Source organism: Lissotriton helveticus, chromosome 6, assembly GCF_964261635.1.
Source record: "Lissotriton helveticus chromosome 6, aLisHel1.1, whole genome shotgun sequence".
NCBI classification, from domain to species: Eukaryota; Metazoa; Chordata; class Amphibia; order Caudata; family Salamandridae; genus Lissotriton; species Lissotriton helveticus.
This window is the reverse complement of record NC_136067.1, coordinates 1900279569-1900299880: the sequence shown is the minus strand read 5'-3', so window position 1 is coordinate 1900299880 and position 20312 is coordinate 1900279569.

Below are 20312 nucleotides of genomic sequence, written 5' to 3'. Positions count from 1 at the left end.
ATCCGGCCTGATCCGGGTCTATAAGTCCCGGCAGGTGGGGGGCTAATCGAGCCGCGAGGATCCCGGTGTACAGCTTAAGATCCACGTTTAAAAGAGATATCGGCCTGTATGAGCCACATTGTGATCGGTCTTTACCCGGCTTGGGAATGAACGTGAGAGAGGCCCTCAAAAGGTCAGGCGGGATGGCCCCCGGATCGGCAAATGAATTAAACAGGCGGGTAAGGAGCGGAGCCAGCGACGCGCAAAACGTTTTATAAAAAAGAGAGGTGTATCCGTCCGGCCCCGGTTTAAGCTTGGCGATGGCAGAAATCACCTCCTCAATCCGAATGTCCCTTTCCATGTGTTCCGCCTGTGAAGAGGTAAAGGATGGAAGGGCGACCGAGTCCAAATATGACACCGTCGCGGCCTCATCCGGAGGGTCCCCGGTGTAGAGATCCGCATAAAATCTGCGAAAGGTTTCGGCGATGTGGGCATCCTCCGTGACCGTCGCCCCAGTGGGGTCGCGGATTTCCTTCACCAATTGACTTTGGTGCGCTACCCTGAGCTTGTTGGCCAGTAGGCGGCCGCAGCGGTCCCCCCCGTGTAGTAGGCATGGCGCAGGCGAAGCGCTGCGTATTCCGCCCGGTCTATGTCCAGGGCCGTTAGGAGTCTCCTCGCTTCTTTGAGCTGCCTCCAAATCCGGGGGGCTCCCGTCCGGTGGTGTATTTGCTCAAGTTCGCGAACCCGCTGAGTGAGTTTGTCTCTCTTATCCTGTCGTTCTTTATTTTCGGCCGAAGAAATGGCCCAAAACTCCCCTGAGAACTGCCTTTAAGGCCGCCCACTGTGTCGCCAGGGAAGTATCGGGGTTATCATTGTGTGATAGATAATCCTGGATCACATCCTCTATACGCTTAACCACCACTTTCTTGTGCAGTAGGGTGTCCCTGAGGCGCCAGACTCTAGGAGGGCAAGACAACGGCGGTATACAGAGTGCGGCGATGACCGGGGCATGGTCCGATAAGGATATCACTCCCATCTTGGACGAAGAGACCAGAGCAAGTACCGGGGCCGTGACCAGAAGATGGTCTAACTGCGCATACGTTTTATGTGCGTGGGAGTAGTAAGAATACTCCCGATCAGTGGAGTGTATGGTACGCCAAAGGTCGTGTAGGTCCACTTCCGACAATAGTGCCTTACTCCCGGCCGAGAACTCCCCGACCTGCGGGGAGCGTTGGGCGGATCTATCCAGGGTCGAGTCGAAGACCATGTTGAAGTCTCCCCCAATGATAATGTGCCTATCTGGTGAAGCGGTCGCATCCACCACAGCCGTTCGTAGGAAACTGTCCTGCTGGTCATTAGGGCTGTACAAGGACCCAATCGTGAAGGTAACCCCGCCAACCCTGAACCTGTAGACCAATAGCCTGCCTTTGTGTTCCACGTGTTTGTGAAGGACTTCCCCCCTGAAGTGTCGGGCCACTAGGATGGCTACTCCTGCTGTCTTAGTATTGCTAGAGGAAAAGAGTTGAGTCGGGAATTTAGTGGAGCGCAGCCTATGGGAGTCGCGGGCCAGTAAGTGGGTCTCTTGAAGCAGACAAATATCTGCGTGGGTGCTCTCTAGAAGTGACAACACAGCTCGTCTCTTGACCGGATTGTTCAGGCCCCTGACGTTAAGGGTCACTACCTTAAGAGTCGTGGCAGGCATAAGACATAGTGAAAGTGAAAGCGCAAGTTCTCCATTTGAGTGGAGTGAAGTGCGGGAGCGCTGCTGGGGTAAGTGAAACCTGCATCGTGCACTGGACGACCCACCCTCCCCAACTAGAACGCGCACCCCGTGTAGCACACTGGATGACCCACCCTCCCCTCCCATGCCCCCTCCCCCAACCAAAACTCCCTCAACCCCCCATCCTAGGCCACCCTTCCCTCAATCCCAACTCGAAACTACCCCAACTGTCCCCCTCCCCTCCAACCCTTCCCCCCAACTGATCCCAGAACTCCATTGTCCCAGTCCAATCCTCAACGGACAAGTCTGTGGTAAATTATCCAAGTGGAAGGCTAGCCACTACACCCCCACCCGCCGCCCTCCCCTCCCCCAGGACCCCCGAACCTGCATTGTGAAGAAAGCTGTGTCGATCTCCCCCCGGAGGTCTCTCATGCCGTCAGTGCAATATCACTAGATGCCGTGTCTCTGGCCACCTCCCGCACCGCGTTGACCATTTCTGCTCGAATAGTAGGTGAGTCTGGTCGTGCGGAAGATGTAGAGGAGCGCCGTCCAGGGATCGACTGCCAACCGTCTCTGGTGGTGCGTCTGCGGCGAGGAGTGGGTGCATCTTCATCCGTCGCGGTGATCCCTAGCACTCCGCAAGTATCCTGGAGGGAGCGAAGCTGGTGCAGAGTCCCGTTCCACCGGAAGATGAGGCGGAAAGGGTGGCCCCAGGAGTACTGCGTACCGTGTTCTCTCAGAAAGTCTGTTGCTATTTTGAATGCTTTGCGTTTCTGGAGCGTGATTGCCGACAGATCCTGAAAGAGAGCAACCTGGTGCCCCCGGAAGCGCAATGACTGCTGCTTTCGTGCCTCACGGAGGATCCGCTCCTTCAAAGGGAAGTCCGGTAGAAAAGCCAGGATATCGGAGGGTGGTGCCGAGGCTCGACGTGCCAGGTCTACTCTATGTGCTCTGTCAATTCTGCTGGGGAAATCTGCCGGCTCACCCAGTATCTCCCTGAACAGGTCTCTTAGGTACCCAGCAACGTCCTCACCTTCTTCTTTAGATGGAATTCCCAGACCCGGATATTGTTGCGCCGGGACCGGTTCTCAAGGTCCTCATTGTGTGCCTGGAGGTCAAGTTGTTGATCCTTCAAGCATAGCACCTCCTGTTGCAGCTGTGCAATCTCCTCGTCCCGAGTGTGTCCTGCTTCCTCCACAGTGGCCACCCTCTCGCCAAGGTTATCGACGTCTCTCTGCACCTCCCGAACTTCTCCGGCCACCTCCTGCTTCAGCGCGTGGAAATCTTCCCTAAGGGAGCCGAAAAGTGCATCCAGGAAATATCTGGTGACGGGAGGTCCCCCCCCTCTGCCCCTCGGGTACTGCTCGAGGGGCCCGGTGAGTGCTGCCCCTTATCTGGTTTCGGGGGCCCTCTATTCAGCATCTCCGCCAATGTCCGCTCTCCTTTCTTGCCCCCTCTGCTGCCTGCCATTCTAGGAGTGAGAGTTGCACACGAGGTGGTGTATTGCACCGTTGGGGCCACGCTGAACACTGTCGTTCCGGGGACACCGCCTGTCCAGGAGGCCGACCCCCAATGTAGCCCGGGCCTGGTGCTTCACCACCGATAGTCCTGAGGGTCCGCTCACTCGTGCTTCAGGGCTCTCGGTCCGTTCTGGGTGCCGTGACTTGGGGAAGTGGCTGATGTCGGCCCAAGGGGGCCGTAGCAAGACTCCCCCGGCTAGTGCACCCACGCTCTGCCACCTTCCCCTCCACTCGTACCGGTCTCGCTGACTCCCCAGGAGTGGATCCGGGACGGCTGTGACCACTCGTCGGCGCCCTTGCGTTGTGTCCGGGGCTGCTACAGGCCTCTTCGTCCCGGCCGCGTGTTCCCCGTTCTCCTCCAGTGGGGTCTACTGCTGTCCGGCGCCACTCCGGGGTCGGAGTCACCCCGCAGGTGGACCACGCCCTCGGCCCGGCGCGCTGGATCTCCGCCGGGGCTTGCGTTTGGACCATCCGGTCGTCGCCTTCCGCCCGTTGCCAAGTCCACTGGGATCCGCGCCAGGGACACCTCTGTGCTGCAGGCCTTGCTCCAGGGTCACCTCGTTGCTGCAGGGCGGCTCCGCCTCAGGCCTCACTCCCGGCCTCACCCCCGTGCCGCCGCCACCCTCCGCTGCACTCCGGGGGCCTCGCCACTGTGAGTCAGGGGTTCTTTGGTGCGCTAAGCGGGCCGTTCAATGTGCCCGCCCCCGGGACCGTGAACAGCGGCCGGTCCGGGGACGTTCGCACCGGTGGGGCCCACTGATAGGCCGCGTCCCCGGCCTTGCGTAGCGACCCTACGCCGAGGCCGTTGCTCCGGTACTGCGGCGCTCGCCCCCCGGGCACTCGCTCGTTGCCGGGGCCTGTCGGAGATGCGGGCGGGGTCCCACCGTCCCTGCTGGGTGGGCTGCACCGCTCTGTGACGCCTCCTGTGCGGTTCTGTGCTACCGCGATCCTCGCGGCCTCAACCCCGGGCCGCGTCTCCGCCTCTGGCCGCACTTTCGGGGCTCCGTCGCCACGGCCACGGGGTCGGTGAGCGCCTCAGGCAGCAGCGCTGGTGTCTCTCTAACGTCCGTCGCAGATCCCCAGCTTTTGGGGGGAGATCTGCTGATATTAGCGGTTTATGGGCCCTGGGTTACGGGAGCTCGCGGAGAGTGCGACCGCTCACCCGCCATCTTGGCCACGCCCCCCGTGTGAAAAGCTTTAAAGGATTATTGTTTAAAAAAAAAAAATGTATGCCAAATATATAATGTGTGTCCTTTTTTATTATAGGTATTGAGGCTAAGTTAATAAAGGGGAGGAGAGGGTTAATAAGAGTTGGTGGGAGAGAGTACTAAACGGAGTAGGGATGACCCATAGAGAAAGCACTCAATGGAGTGATTTCAAAGCCAAGTAATCTCTAATTTGTTTTAAAAGATCCAAGAACAGCTTAAAAGCATCTCCAATCACGAAAGAAACAGCTGATCTGCGCGCTGAGCAACTGCCTAAGGGCTCGAGCGCGATCAGCTGTGTTTGTTGCTAGGACACGCTTGAAGCGTGAAGGAGGGGAGAGAAAAGAGCCTTGGCAACGCGGCGACGCTCCGCACACGTTGCGAAGGATATTTCCTCTAATGTTGCCCGATGTTTTGAAGGAGAGCGTTATGACGTGAAATGGAGGCAGATCTCATGAGAAGAGAGATTGCGTGTCCTGGTATGTCCGTAGGGGGAAAGGAGGTATGATAGGTGAACAGAATATTACGAAATTACCGCAAGGCGCGAGGTGAGCAGAGCACCACGCGCGATGTTAGAGCGAGAGATTTGAAGCAAAATAAGTCAAGATAAGCGTTTAAAGAGCAATAAAAAAGACGGAACAACATGGGGTAACAAATGGTCAAGGTAGGGAGCAGGCCTCCATAAATTGTCGGTCGGGTGACTGAGTCAGGGGCGGAGCAAAACACAAATGAGGCATGATAAATGTACAGCAAGGAGACCAATGTTTATTAGTAAACACTATCAAGCGATAAATTAATAAGCAATGACGAGATAAGATATCAAAGTAAATATGAAGAACAATCAGTAAGAGCAATAAATATAAGGAACTTATCTGCTTGGAGCCGCATTTAAAAGAGGCTGATTGTTATGTGCTCATGCTTTAAAAAAAAAAAAAGGTTTTTATTGGTTTTACAACATGGAAAGGAGCAGCTGTCCACATACATGAAAAAGTCCATTATCATTTTCAGTACAACAATCCGGTCACGACTATATCCTTGCACAAGCTCATTTCTGGTAAGCATTAACAATCTAAGATATAACAATCCCCATCCCACCCGCTTAACCATCTCCGGAGTCCTCATCATCAGAGTCATCTTGATCCATATCAGCAATAGGTTCGCATATGTCCCCCCTGTAAGTGTTCCAGGCCGCCCAGATCGTTGTCCATTTCCCCGGGCAATTCCTGTTTACATATACTGTTCTTTCCGTGATCATTATGGTGTCCATGTCTCCACACCAAGACTCTAGTGATGGTCGGTCAGTGGCTCCCCATTTTTGTGCAATGCTACGTTTTGCAACCATGAAGCCCAGTGTCGCCCAAGTTTTACCATGTCTCGTCAGATCATTGGGTTCCCATATGTTGAGAAGGCATCTTCTAGGCTCAGGTAGCAAAGAGACGTGTAGGGTCTGGGATATCGTACGAAGTACTTTGCGCCAATAATCCATTATAAATGGACAGTCCCAGACCGTATGGAAAAAGGTACCCTCCTCCCCACAGCCACGTAAACAATAAGGGTGTTGTGTTCTGCCAATTTTATGGAGTGTAGGCCTAGTGAGGTAGGAACGGTGAAGAATTTTTAATTGCACCAACCTGAGTCTGGCTGAGATTCCCACCTCTCGGGGTGAGGCCAGGGCCTCCTGCCATTCTGTCTCATCTATGTCTTGAATATTCTCTACCCATTTACCTTTTAGGGATGTCGTGGGATCGGGAATATTGTTGAGCAACTTGCGGTATGTGAGTGATGTGGCACGTTGTTGCGTAAAGTCTGTTAGGAGTCTATCCTCCAGGGGGGAGGCCTCAGGAATTTCGGTGCCCGGTGGTATGCGTGCCATGAGAGCGTGGCGGATTTGTAGGTAGCAAAATGTTTCAGTGGGTGCAAGTTCGTACTGTTGCTGCAGTCGATCAGAGGGAATGACCGTTCCTCTTTCCCAGAGGTCGCCCACTGTGGAGATACCAATGACATCCCAGTGCCGGAACCCCTTGCTATTTCGAAGTGTGCCAAAGTGTTTCGAGTCCCAGAGTGGGGTAAGTTTGGTAATGACATCTTTCCAGCCAAGACGTGCCTGCGCTAAGTACCTTAATGTGACTGTGTGTCGTGTTGGGCCCTCTAGCGACTGCACACTTTTTGGGTTGTATAGTGCCACTAACATAGTGTCCGTCCCGAGTTGTGCTCGATCGGCCATGAATGCCGGGTCTGTGTGGGGGCCGTGAAGCCATTGGTTAATGATCTTAAGCTGAGCCGCCCAATAGTAAAATTGGACATTGGGGAGCGCTATTCCGCCATCATACCAACTACGATGAAGCTCTGTCTGCGCAATGCGTGGTGTTTTGTTACCCCAGAGTAGTGTGGATACTAGCGCCGCCACCTGTTTAAAATATCGCAATGACACTGGGAAGGGTGTATTTTCAAGTGCATATAAGAAGTGAGGCAGGGCCATCATTTTAAATAATGCCGCTTTCCCCAGTAATGTCAGTGGTAAAGCTGCCCAATGGACCACATCCCTTCGCAGTCGCTCCAGGGGTGGGACTAAATTGTTATTGTGGAATGCGACCGGGTCAATTGCAACGACAATGCCCAAGTACTTAAAGGAGTCTCGCCCGAGCTTCAAGGGACAATCTCTAGGGAGTATAGGCAGAGGACCAATCAAAAGGTAGAGAACCGACTTAGTCCAGTTGATCGTATATCCGGAGATGGGGGCGAAAGTGCGGCAGATTTCAAGGAGCGCTGGTAATGAGCTCTCCAGGTCCGTGAGATATATAAGGATATCATCAGCGTAGAGGGAGATGTGGTCCTCCCAGTCCTCCGTCCAACGTATACCTCGCATTAACGGGGCTTGCCTGATACTAGCCGCCAGGGGCTCCAACACCAATGCGAATAGGAGTGGAGACAAGGGGCATCCCTGCCTGGTCCCCCTTGTCAACGGTATCGTCTCCGACAGGTGACCGTTGGCCGCTACATGCGCCACTGGAGCCGTATAAAGGAGCCTGACCCACCACAGAAGTTCGGGCCGAAACCCAAGCGCCGCAGCGCTGCGAAGAGATAACCCCACTCCACCATATCGAACGCCATTCGTGCGTCCAACAATAGGATTACTGAGGGTTCAGTTAGTAAATGTCTTCGAGCCAATACACTATGCAGACGTCGTAGGTTAAGTGCAGTGCTTCTGTGGGCCGAAATCCGGACTGATCCGGATGAATTAATTTGGGTAAGTGTGTGTGTAGCCTATTGGCGAGCAGCTTAGCAAGGATCTTAGCTTCTACATTGAGCAGTGAGATGGGGCGGTACGAGTGACAGTCTAAAGGGGGCTACCCTGGCTTAAGAATCGCCACTATCGTAGCCTCTGGTCAAGTGGTAACATACCTTGTTCACGACTATCATTGTGCATTGCAAGTAAGTGCGGGCTAAGGGAGTTTGCGAAGCACTTATAGAGTTCCACTGGAATACCGTTGGGTCCCAATGCCTTTCCGGACTGCAAGGATTTAATGGCCGCGCCTACCTCGTTCGATGTTAAATCCGACTCCAACTCTGCCACAGCTTCCGCGTCTAGGCTCGGCATCTCTATAGTTTGTAATAGTTCCTCTGCGTCCGCCGGTGTGGCGCCAGAGGAGGAGGTGTACACCGCCCGGAAATGTTCTGCTAGTGTATGCACTATGGCGCCAGGGTCTGATACTATCTGTCCCTCTACCGTCTGTAAACCTGCAATCGTTCTGGAGCTGCGTTCTTTCCTGTCAAGCCAGGCCAGTAGCTTTCCTGCTTTGTCGCCCACTTCGTAGAGCCTGTGCCTAGTCGCTGTCAGGGACGTCTTCGTCTCTTGCCTAAGATATTCCCTAAGTTGTTGTTTTAGGTCTGCGTGCGCGCGTTTTCGGGTGTGGGGTCATTGGAGTGTGCTATGTCTGCCAACTGTAGTTCGTGCTCTAAAGTTGTCAAGTCCTGGTGCTTAGATCTTTTGTGACCTGTAGTTGCGGCTATGGCCTGCCCTCGCAATACTGTCTTGTATGCCTCCCAGAGGGTGATTGCGGAGGTAACCGAGGCTATGTTTTCAGTAAAGAAATATTTGGTGGTCCGTCGTAGCTCCTTTCGGACCCGAGGGACATGCAGGTAGCCGGGGTAGATGGGGTACAGCCGTTTGCGGGCGGTGTGCTGTGAGGCATAAGTCAACACTATCGGTGAGTGGTCAGATACCCGCTAGGTCCTATAGCTACGTCAGGTGTGTGTGGTAGGCAGGACTCCGAAGTCAAAAAATAGTCTATACGCGAAAGACTGTTGTGAACAGAGGAATGGAAAGTGTATTGTTTTGTCCCTGGGTGTTGTCGTCTCCACACATCTATTAGGCCCAGCGCATCTGCAAAGCTCTGAAGGCGGGAGATGTCCGACGGCTGCTGTCGCACTGGGTGCCGGTCGATCTCCACATCCATTGCCCCATTAAAGTCTCCTCCAATGAGGAGGTCTGCCTCTGGGAGAGCTAAAACAAATTCGCTAAGGGCTGGGAGTGCCACCGTGTGTAGCGCAGGAGGAATATAGACCGACACTACATTAAGCAGTCTGCCTTCCCATTGACCATGCACCGCTGTAAAGCGTCCCTGATCGTCGTGTTTGGTGTGTAGGACTAAAAACGGAGAGTTTTTTTGGAGTAAAATACCCGTGCCCCTTGACCCAGTGGTGAATTCCCAATGGACTATCATTTTGAACCCCCATCTATCCATCGCCCTGTATGCCGAACCTGTGAGGTGGGTTTCCTGTAAGTGTGTCAGAGTGGGGGCCTGTCGCTTTAGGGATCGTAACACCAATCCACGTTTAATTTTGTCGCCCAAGCCGTGCACATTCCACGTCATTAGTGTAAGCGGCGTCACTGGTTTCATAGAGGTCATGTCATCGACATTAGTGTGTTGTGTGTCTGTAGCCATCAGGGTTTTTTGGATGCAAAGTGAGTGTGCCATATCAAGCCGTAACCAGTGAAGTTGTAGATACCATGCTGCCTTATCAACGTTAAACAAATTTGCAAACACAAAACAAAAACCAAGAATAACCCCAATCCCGAAGCCCGCCCACCCACCTCCCTGCCTCCCTGCCTAACGGACTTTCAACGGCCCCGCCACCCCAACTCAGCAGAGTGCTTCTTCCCAACCCTGAACATGTACTTGCGTGTAAGGGGGTGAGAGGTCCCTGCGAGGGAACTCCCTCCCATTCCCGGTAGGGTCTGCTCCAGCCTAGCATCCAGGAGCGGCATAATCAAAATGTTCACTCAGTGGGGTAATAGTGTTGTAGGCGCGTCGCCTACTGGCTCAGTTCATCCCTTGCCCAGGTCATCCGCATCTTCTCTTTTCGAGTGGTCGCCTTCCTGCTGGAAAAGATCTTGACTGTTCGTCGCTTCATCATTGTTTTTCCTGTGGTGATCCTTGTTTCTGCGTTGGGTGCCGCTCGCCTTCCGCCGCCCCTCGAGCCAGTCGTACGCTTTTTCTGGTGTTTCAAAGTACCAAGTCTTTCCCTCCGCCACGACTCTCAGTTGAGCGGGGAATAGCATTGAGTAAGGCATCTCCCGAGCCCTCAAAGCCTTCTTCACTTCGATGAAACTGCGCCGGCGTCGGGACACCGCAGCCGTGTAGTCTGGGAAGAAGGAAATAACTGAGTTTAACACACTAATTTGTGGGGAGACACGTGCTGTTTTGAGGATCACTTCGCAATCCCGAAAGTTGAATAGGCGGGCCAGCACCGGCCGAGGGGGCAGTCCCGGCTTGGCTTTGCCACCCAGCACCCTGTGTGCCCGCTCCACGGAAAAGAAAGTGAACAGTCCCTTAGGCTGCAGCCGCGTTTTGATGAGGTCCTCGACATAGAGGTCCATTGCTTGTGAGCCCTCACTTTCCGGAATGACAAGGATGCGTACGTTATTGCGTTGCGATCGTCCTTCTTGCTCATCCAGCTTGTCGAATAGCACTTTATTTTCTTCCTCTAGGCGCGTTACATTTTTTTGCAAGGTTGCAGTTTCTGTGGTCAATGTTTTTGCTGTCTTCTCAACTTCTGTGACTCTAGTTGTGATTTTTTGAAAGTCCGCCCTGAGTAAGGAGATGTCAGTGGATATAGAGCCTACCGTGGTCTGCACGTTGGTAAGCACTGCCATTATATCTACCAGGGTCACTTTTGCTGCAGCATCTGTCCCTGCTGTGCCCCTGGTTGCTCCCTGTCCCACCGGAAGCGGGGTAAAGTCCCTTGAATAGGCAAACTATCCAGCCGTGCCTGGGAGTTGTGGTTTCTGACCCCCCTACCAGACATGATGGCCTCTCAAGATGGGTCTAGGGGTCTTCTCAGGAGTCACGTCACACCTGGCCTTGCTGCGCGACCACTGCTGGGTTACCTTAACGGATAGGCCTCTGAGATTCCTAAAGCTGTGGGGGGTGGAGGGGGGGGTTACACTCCTTGGTAGGCAACAGTATAATGGAAAGAAAGGGCCCTATAATATCTCCCAGTTGAAAGCGGGCACTATGCAGCCAAAAAGGAAAGGTCGTTCCCCCTTTAGCCTCCGCGAGGGGGAGGGGGGGCGAGCCGGGCCCCGGGCTGTTGTAGGCCGGTATTTGTGTGTCCTGGGCATTCTTAGAGCTGCGAGCACCGCGTGGGTCACCGCCAGGCTGAAACCCCGCCTCCGGAGTTAGCTTTGGGGAGGGGGGGTCAGCAGGTCTTAAATCCACCCCTCGTTACTGCCGCCGGCGGGCCGCCCGACCGTCCCGTCACTACCACCAGGCCCCCGCACTCACCGGTGTGTCTGTGGTTCATATGGAGGGGGGAGGGGGCCACTGCGTGTGGTATTTGCAGGCTTCACTCAGTTTGCTATGTTGCGGGCACGCCCCGCGCCTTCCGGAGGTCCGCAGCGCAGATGGCCGTGCCCCGGTCCGGGCCTCGGGGAATCCGCCACCTTTGTGGAGGAGTGTGGCTCACTGATCAGAGCGGCAGACCCTGATGCAGAGGTCTGGCCCGGGACCAGGGTTCAATTCCCGTCGCGGCAGGGTCTTGAGCTCAAAATGTCCGCGGACCCGATAATTCTCGGCACGGTGCCTACTCTAATCATGGGGTCCCACGCTGCAACTCTGGGCAATAGCTTGCTTAGTCTCCACACCGGCCCTAATCGCTAAGGATGCCTGGCTTCACCAGGGGGGTGCCCAGGAGTTCGGCGCCTCACAGGAACAGGCAAGGACGGGTTCCTCAGCGGTTTATTCAGTGCGGGGACACACTGGTAAGTGTAACCATGCGCTTTATAAGCTTCAGAATTATTATTATTATTTGCTTCCACCCTTCACCACTTCTGCTCAGAGCCTCAGAGCAAGCCAGGTCCGGGCTTTCTGTGTGCTGTAGGACGCAAGTACGTCACCCTCAGAGCCCCGGGATGCAGCAATCGATCGGCCCCAGAGTTCCTGCAGTCTCAGCTGCACAGTCGTCGGCAGTCACAGAGAGTCCCACAACTCAACTGGGCATCGATTGGTATACGGATTTTTGCCGGGAGGGTCCCACTTCGCCAGAGCCTCTCTAGCACGCAGCCATCTTGCCGGCTGCTAGCCACGCACCCCCGCTCATGCCTTTTTTGGTTTGATAATGTTCTATTGTGGAGCCTTTGCTTTATGATGTATGCGGCTGCTTGGGTCTGCATTAAAAGTGATATGCATAATGGTAGCCTCCTGTCTTGTAATGAAATTATGGAGAGGCATCATGCAGAGTAACCAGTTATCATCATGTGAGATGTGAAAAAGGGAGTTGCAGACAGTTTTGTCGACAGCTATATCTTCAGTGGGGCACTAATCAGAAATATGTTCTCCTGTCTAGGTGTCTACCCATGGGCAGAAGGCAGCAGTGATTCCCGCATGAGGATCTACTAGAACTGTTAATCTTGAAAGACAAATCTGAAAGGCTGGTCTAAATAAAAGCAGATTTGGGCCTTCTCCCACTGGGTATGTGGTGACTGTTCAAAATTAGTACCTAGCAAAGGCAAGTGCATGATCTTATGGTTAACATCATTAATAGCAACATCCATGACCGACAAGCCTTAAAAACTGCAGTGGTCTGTGCTGCATAAAAACACAAGTAACTATTGGTTTCATTTGAATGGGGTGCCGCCATTCAAATATGATCCCAACCAATCACCCACTAGTGGAGGGTCACACAGTGGTGGGTGTATCAATTGGTTATTTATATGCTAGATGGTCGGTAATGCCCAGTGGCAGTTTCCCACTATAGGGAGGATTCTGAAAAACTTATATAGTTCATCACTGTTTTAAAAAGGTTTATGTCTGACTACTTGTCTGAGTCGATGAGCAAATTGAATGGGGTTAGAGAAAGGGATGTAATCCCCTTGAACAAGGAAATTGGGTGTAGGCATTAGGCTCACCTAAATCTCCATGATTGAAACTACAATTGTGAGTGATTTGCTACAGTTTATTCAGGAGGCCTTCAAACTAGAGAGGTAGCAACAGATGGATAGCAAATAAACACAGGCTGTAAATGTGAAAAACAAAGAGGCATGAAAGATGGTCTATGGTGGAAACTGCAACATGTATAAGCCGAGGAGCTAACGAAGATTGACAAGATTTGGAAGGCTTTATAGAATGAGATGTCACAAGAGGTGGTGACGCCATTCTTTGAATGCATCCCTTTAGGCCAACAGTTCCTTTTCTGTAATGGTGTAATTCACTTCTGCAGGATTTAACTTCCTTCACTGGTACGTCACTGGATGGAGCTGTCTAGTTTTTGTATGCCCCTGAGAAAGCACACCCCCAATGTCCTGAGCTGAGGCATCAGTTTCCAAGTAAAATGGCTCAGAAGGATCTGCATGCAAAAGGATGGGTGCTGTGGTAATGTCTCTCTTCAAGGATTGAAAAGCCTTCTCTTCCTCTTCCGTACATTTGAACTGAACTCCTTTCTTGGGAAGGGGCATTAGAAGTAGAATCTTGTGAGAGAAACCACAAATGAATCTTCTATATAAATTGGCGAAGCCAATGAAACTCTGTACTTCTTTAACACATGTTGGGGATGTCCACTCTGTCACAGCCCTTATCTTTTGTTGATCCATGGTAACCCCTGTCTGGGAAAGTACGAACCCCAAAAATTCCATAGACTTGACTGTGAAGGCACATTTTTCCAATTTCACATATATATCTTATTCTCAGTTTTTGTAAAATCTTCAGTACTTGTTCTCCATGCTTCTATTCTGATGCAGAATAGATTAGGATAGCATTGATATACACAATGGCACATTGGTCAATAAATTCTCCTAAGACACTATTAATAAAATGCTGAAAGGCCGCTGGAGCATTGCAAAACCTGCAAGGTATCACTTGATACTTAAAAAGACCAAAATTGGTTCGAAAGGCGGTCTTCCATTCATCACTTTATCTCATTCTTATCAAGTGGTAAGCTCCTCTCAAATCAAGCTTGGTTTAGAACTGAGCTCCTTTCACTTGGTCTAACAGTACTGTTAATATGGGTAACAGATAACGATTCTTCACCGTTATCTTATTTATCACTCAATAGTCTATGCACATTCGTAAATCTTCCTTTTTTATGTACCAAAAATAAATGCGATGACACCGGGGACTAAGATGGTCGAATAAACCCATTGGCAGATACATTTCAATGTATTCCTTCAGATGTCGATTCACCTTCTCAGTTAATGCATTGACCCAACTACAAGATACATTACTTCCTGGGTCTAAGTAAATCTTACAATTGGAGATAACTTGATAATGAGGTGGTAGTCTCAATGCTTCAATTTCATTGAACATTTCATCAAAATCCTTGTACTCCTGAGGAATCTCTTCAGTATTTTCACACACACCGATACACCTGCGCTACACAACGGAGTTGCCGGATTTGGTTCAGAATTCCAAATCTATAATTATGGTTCTTGAACTCCAATCAATGGTTGGCTTGTGCTCTGTGAGGCAGGGCAACCCTAAATGATTTGAAATTGAGGTGTGTCAATTGAGTTGAACTGGATTATTTGCCTATGCCCTTCTTGGGAAGTTAATTCCACTTGCTCAGTATGATTCACTATAGGTCCTGAGGACAAGTTTGTTCCATCCACTACGCGTACTGGCTCACTCTTAAATTTCTGAATGGCTCTTAGTCCAACTTTGGCTGCAAACTTCAGGTCACAAAACTTTCATGTGGCTCCAGAGTCTACCATCACTGAAATAGGTGACAGAAGAGTTTGTCTAAAATTCAAGGTCATTGATAAAATCAAATGAGGTGATGAGGATCGTAAGGTATTTGCTAGTTGGTGTCCTCCTAGAGCTGTTTCTTCATTCGCACTCATCAGTCCAACTTCTCCGACTGACGGTGCCGTAAGTTTTCCTTCTCCTTTTGAGATGTCTTCAGTTTCTTCTGACATAACTTTACAACATGACTGCTTGCTCCGCAGTATAGTCATAAGTTGTTTTGTCGTCTCTTATCTTTCTCCTCTTTTGTTAACAGTCCTCGAATGGTTCCTATCTGCATTGGTTCTGTTCCTTGTGAACTTTCACTTATTTTGGAAGGTTCTGATTTTACCAAGTCAAATCTGGGTACACTAGACTGGTATTCTTTTTTTCTTTCTCCCTTTCTTTCACATTGACTGAAATCAATTTCCAAAACTAAGTCCACCAATGCTGATATTTCAGTGGATCTGTTTGGAATTTGCGCAAAAACATCCTTGAGTTCATCTTTCAAGCCCCAATAGAAAACAGCAGCGCTCTTACTTTCTGGCCAGTGTGTTTCAAACACTAATTTGTTTAATTGAGCTAGATAGGCAACCAAGTCTCTATTTCCTTGCCTTAACTCTAAAATCTCATTATCTACAGGATGAGAAATCTTCTGCCTATCAAATATTCTCAGAAACTTTTTTAAAATCCTCAAAATTGTAGAGCAGTTCATCACCCAAGAAACTAAAGTCATTGACCAAGATGCCGCATCTAAACTAAGGTACGATAACATGTAGGCCACACGAAATTGTGCATCAGGGAAAATAGAAGGGCGGCACATGAAATGCAAGGAACATTGTGTTAGGAAAATCTGTGCCTTCTGTGAGTCTCCACTAAAATACTCTGGATGAGCTAATTGAATGACTGTAGATAAAGAATGTGCTACTTAGGTGGTTACACTTGAAGTTGAACTTGCTGTCACATCAGATTGTTCATTCTCTGTGCCTGGAAATCTAAGGTTCCCTTCTGATGTTATCCGACTAATTCTGGAGGATAAATCTGAAGTTTCTCTACTCGAGGCCACCAATTCCTGTTTCAAATCTTTATTCACCTCTCTGACTGCTACACGTTCCTTCTGGATAGCCCCTAACACCCCCCAAGGGTTTTTAAATGTATTCCCTCAGCCATGCTGCTCAGGTGCAAGTATTACTACGTGGGCACAGCACTCTGTCGAAAGTCTTATCTCGGACTTGTACAGGAGCAGAATGATGAACTTTCCCAGTGCCTCTCCCAGAACCTTTTGGGTAACCAACTATCACATGAATATCATAAAGTCCTGAGGGGGAAGGAGATTGGGACAAAATAACAAAGAAAATGAAGAGACTGCTGTGAGTAGTCTGGTTCCTGCTCTGTTTCTATTGACTCCTCATCTGCCTCGCTGTTGTGAAAGTTCTTCTCTGGGTTCGCCTGAAAACTAGAAAAATGCATGCAGTTAGCGTTAAGGAATTTTGATTTTTAGTCTATAATATTTACTCTCTTATTCTAACCAACATACCCAGTAATCCAAGACATGTGCTTCTCTTCTTTATGAGGAATTAGTTCCTAGAAGTCTTCTAGTACTTAGATGAATACGTATATAAAGAAAGTTAAGAGTCTTACTCTCCTTGTGACTTTTTAATGCTCTTGTATTTTTTCTTTTACATGCAAGAACTCTCCTGAGGAAAATGGAACTCTGGTGAGTAATTCCTTTTCTTTCCTATTGGTTTCCTTAGATAAATGAGTATTTTATTGTGTTTGATTCATTTAATAATTAACATAGGGTATAGATTGTAGTACTTAGCTTGCATCAGGAGGTGATTTGATATCTGTATTGAGCAAGATTCAGCCTCCATCTGAAGGAAACGTTGTCCCTCAATTCAGCCAGGAACCGCAGTTCGAAGGATGAAGAGACTTTTGTTTGTGTATGGGAGAGGCTACTCCCCTGCACAAACTCTGAAGGACTAGGAGATGGACACAGCTATCCTCTTAATCTGTAAGGGTTCGCCTGCTCTAGGCGCAGACTCCGACAAGGGAAAACAACTCGGGAAACAATAGGAGTATGTGTGGAAGGGAGAGTATTCCTGTATGTGCCGAATCCTTTTGGGTAAGTCACGAAAAGGAGTCAGACGGGCAAGGAAACCACAACACTTACCTTCTGTGATGAAGAGCTAAAGACTCGATGCACACAGTGTTAAGGACCTCACTAAAACTTTGAGGAGAAGGTCAGTCCGATGCGTACTCTGAAATTACTTCAGTGAAGTGCGTTGTCTCAGAGAGGCGCACACTCCACATAGAAGCTTGAGCTTTGCGTTGAGAGAACAACTAGAGCGATTTACTTCACACTTTAAGGTCACCATCTTGAAGTTCCTTTTCCCCCATACTACCTTCCACAGACTTCCAATGTACCTTTTGTTTTGTTCTAGACAACTCCTAAGACCAGTCCTACATAGGGAGTAAGTCTTAGTCTTGTGAGTCCTGACACAACGCACCTGCCATTTTTGACGCTTCATTACGCTTCAGTCTTTTCTTTTTTCTTTCAGAAATGGGGGTATTCATTGACAGTTGTTGACTTGACAGCATTATATTGTTTTATTGCTATTTATCTTCTGTGCAAGGAAGGACCCTTTACTTATTTGCCTCATAGGTCCATTTTAGTGACTTTTCCTCAGTAATGCCTCATATTTGCAGAAGACCTACTTCACCACCTTAGCATTATACTTGGAACATGTATTTCTAATATTATTTTGACCACTTATTCTGCCTGTTTATTATATCATTCGTTACCGGTGTATACACAGTAAGCAAAGCTGAGTATCACACATGGCTGTTTCTCTGGAAGTCCTTTCAGGGGTAGTTGCATCATATTTACAATCATAATGGATGTGGCACAGCCTTCAAATGCCCCTACTTTTCTGCCTCTTATGCTAGTGGCTGTAAGGAATTAGGTGGAAGCACCAACGAGAGAGTCAAGAAGGACCCAAATTCCCTTGCTAAATCACCTCTACCTTTATTGTTGGATGACATAATGGATGAACCAAAACAAATGAAACGTTTCTGCTAGAAACTAATGCGGCTCTGCAAAGAATCAAAGAGAAATGGTCTCACCTCGACTCAAGACTCACTGAGGTGGAACAACATGTTAGTGATGCACAGGATGTTATGGCCAAAGTTGAATCCTTGAACAGAGAAGTTAGTGTCCTCAATAAGCAATCTGAGGACTTAAAAAATCAAAATAGGTGGAACAATCTTTACGTTTATGGCATTCCAGAAGGCTCTGAAGGGCAAGTTATGATAACATTTTTAAAAAATGCCAATCCCAAATTTGTTGGCTTGCCTGAGTTATCTGACCTCAACATCCAAAGGGCTTAACGCATTGGTTTGTCAGACCCTTCTACGTCTACTAGGCCAAGAGGGATTATTGCCTTTTTCTAACAATACTCTTACCTAATGAACGCTTTGTCTGCTGCTAAACACCATAAAGAAATACTCTGGTCTGGTCATAAGCTCTTTTGAGTCAAGATGTCTTCAGAGTGACTGCTAATCGATGGAAAGAACCCTTGGACTTGAGGCCAGTGTTAAGATCTATGAATCCCTGATATGGTCTTCTCCACCCTTGATTTTTTAACCACTACAGCGCTAGCGGGTTTTCCCGCTGTGCGCTGAAGGCTCATAAATCACACTTTACATGACAAAGCCAGCTCCTCATGCGCGCAGCGCAGGTAACGCCCATGACGAGCTGGCTTTGTCATTAGCGTGGAAGGGGTTAAGGTCACATATAATGACAGAACAACTACATTTGACAATTCAGCAGATCTGAAGCAGTTCATATATACTGACCAAGGCAGAGCTATGGAACTCAGTAAGACTTATCACGATTTGGTCTTTCCGGATTTCCAAATCCTTAGATTGTCTTCTTTTTTGCAGGTTTTCAACTATCCTTGATATGCTGGATTCTAGTGTTATATCTCCCAATATTTTCATGTGCGAGTTTTGTCAACATTTCAATGTTCATTTTATTGTTGGTAAGTGCAAATGTTAGTTGTTATATACACCCATTTTTTATGTGTTCCTCCCTCAAGTATGTTATTATTTATTTCATCCTAGGGTTTTGTTACCTTCTAATTTTCGCTCCACTTGGCTCTCCTTAGGATATATTTATTTGTCAAAAGTCATCTGGCATTCTGTTATCTCTTTCAATGTTATAATAATGGGGAGCTCTCTTATCAACCCCAACACCTACCTTTTTTTCTACTTCTCATACTTCTTTACATTTTTATTATTCTTTTTCATTTTTTCATGTACATTAATGCAGGTTATTTTTTCATATGCAACCGTGTTTTGTCAAACTTTCATCACATCTCATTCTATGAATGTATTCAAATTTTATATATTCTTCATTATAGATATATTTGTCTTTTTTATTGTTTATATGTACCCTATGTCTCCTCAATGAATAGTTTGCATATCATATCCTCGATTGTGAAAAGACTATATAATCCTGTTTAAAAGCAGAGGGTGTTTATTCCTCTTTCAAAATTAAAATATTAAATAGCTCTTTTGCAAGCAATACACCAAGATATTGACTGTTTACGTCATCATTGCGTGGGGCAAGCATTTGGTTCTTCAGCAGTTAATAACAAAAGTAGTGTAAAAATAATGTTTCATAAATCCTTATGTATTCAAATTCTAAGTGAAGTTAAGGAGGACTGATTATACTAACCATAACGATTAATGATACCCAGTTCTCCTTATATAGGGCCCGATTATGATGGCAGTTTTCCCGCATCCTCCGGGCCGGCAGAAGCCACCGCCGGCCCGGAGGATGCGGGAAAACCGTTGCGGACTGAAAAAGACCCCCGCCAGATTAGGATGGCTGGTGGATCGTTTTCAGTCTGCAGCTTTTCCGCCGCGGTCGCCTTCCGACCGCGGCGGAAAAGCTATAACATGGCTGGCAGTGTCTATCAGACACCGCCAGCCATATTATGATGGAGTTTAATGTATGCTTTTCCACGGCGGCTTTTCCGCATAAGCATACGGATTCCGAAAAGCATACGGACCTTCACCTCGGGGGCCCATTGCGGGCCCCCTGGGTGAAGGGGGGGTGGGGGGTGCACATAGGGGGTACCTATGGTACCCCCCTGCATTTGTGTGGACAAAGCAGCAGGCCTACATTTTTAACATTGTGGCCGGTGCAGCTTGAAGCTGCACCCGCCGCAATGTTACAAATACAGGATGTGACTGCCAGGGTGGCGGTCACATCCTAATTGCACAGGAGGGAACTCCGCAGGCCATGCGGAGGTTCCCTCCTACTCTATGGACTCAGGTCCGTCCGCCATCATAATCGGCCCCATAATGTTTATGGCCCTACAGGAGTTGATCCACAATATTTGGATCACGTCTCCTCTACACTATCATCGTTTCGACTAGACAACCTCATAGTAGGAGGAGATTGTAACCAACGAATTGATCCTAATTTGGATCGTCGTTCCCAAACTCGATACATCCCCAACAATATGCATAATGTTTTTCAGAAAGCGATAACTGCTAGGAATTAAGTAGATGCTTGGAGAGTTTCCCACCCTTATATTTTGGAATTTACTTTTTATTTCCTTGTTCATCACTCACATTCCAGAATAGACTACATATGGTA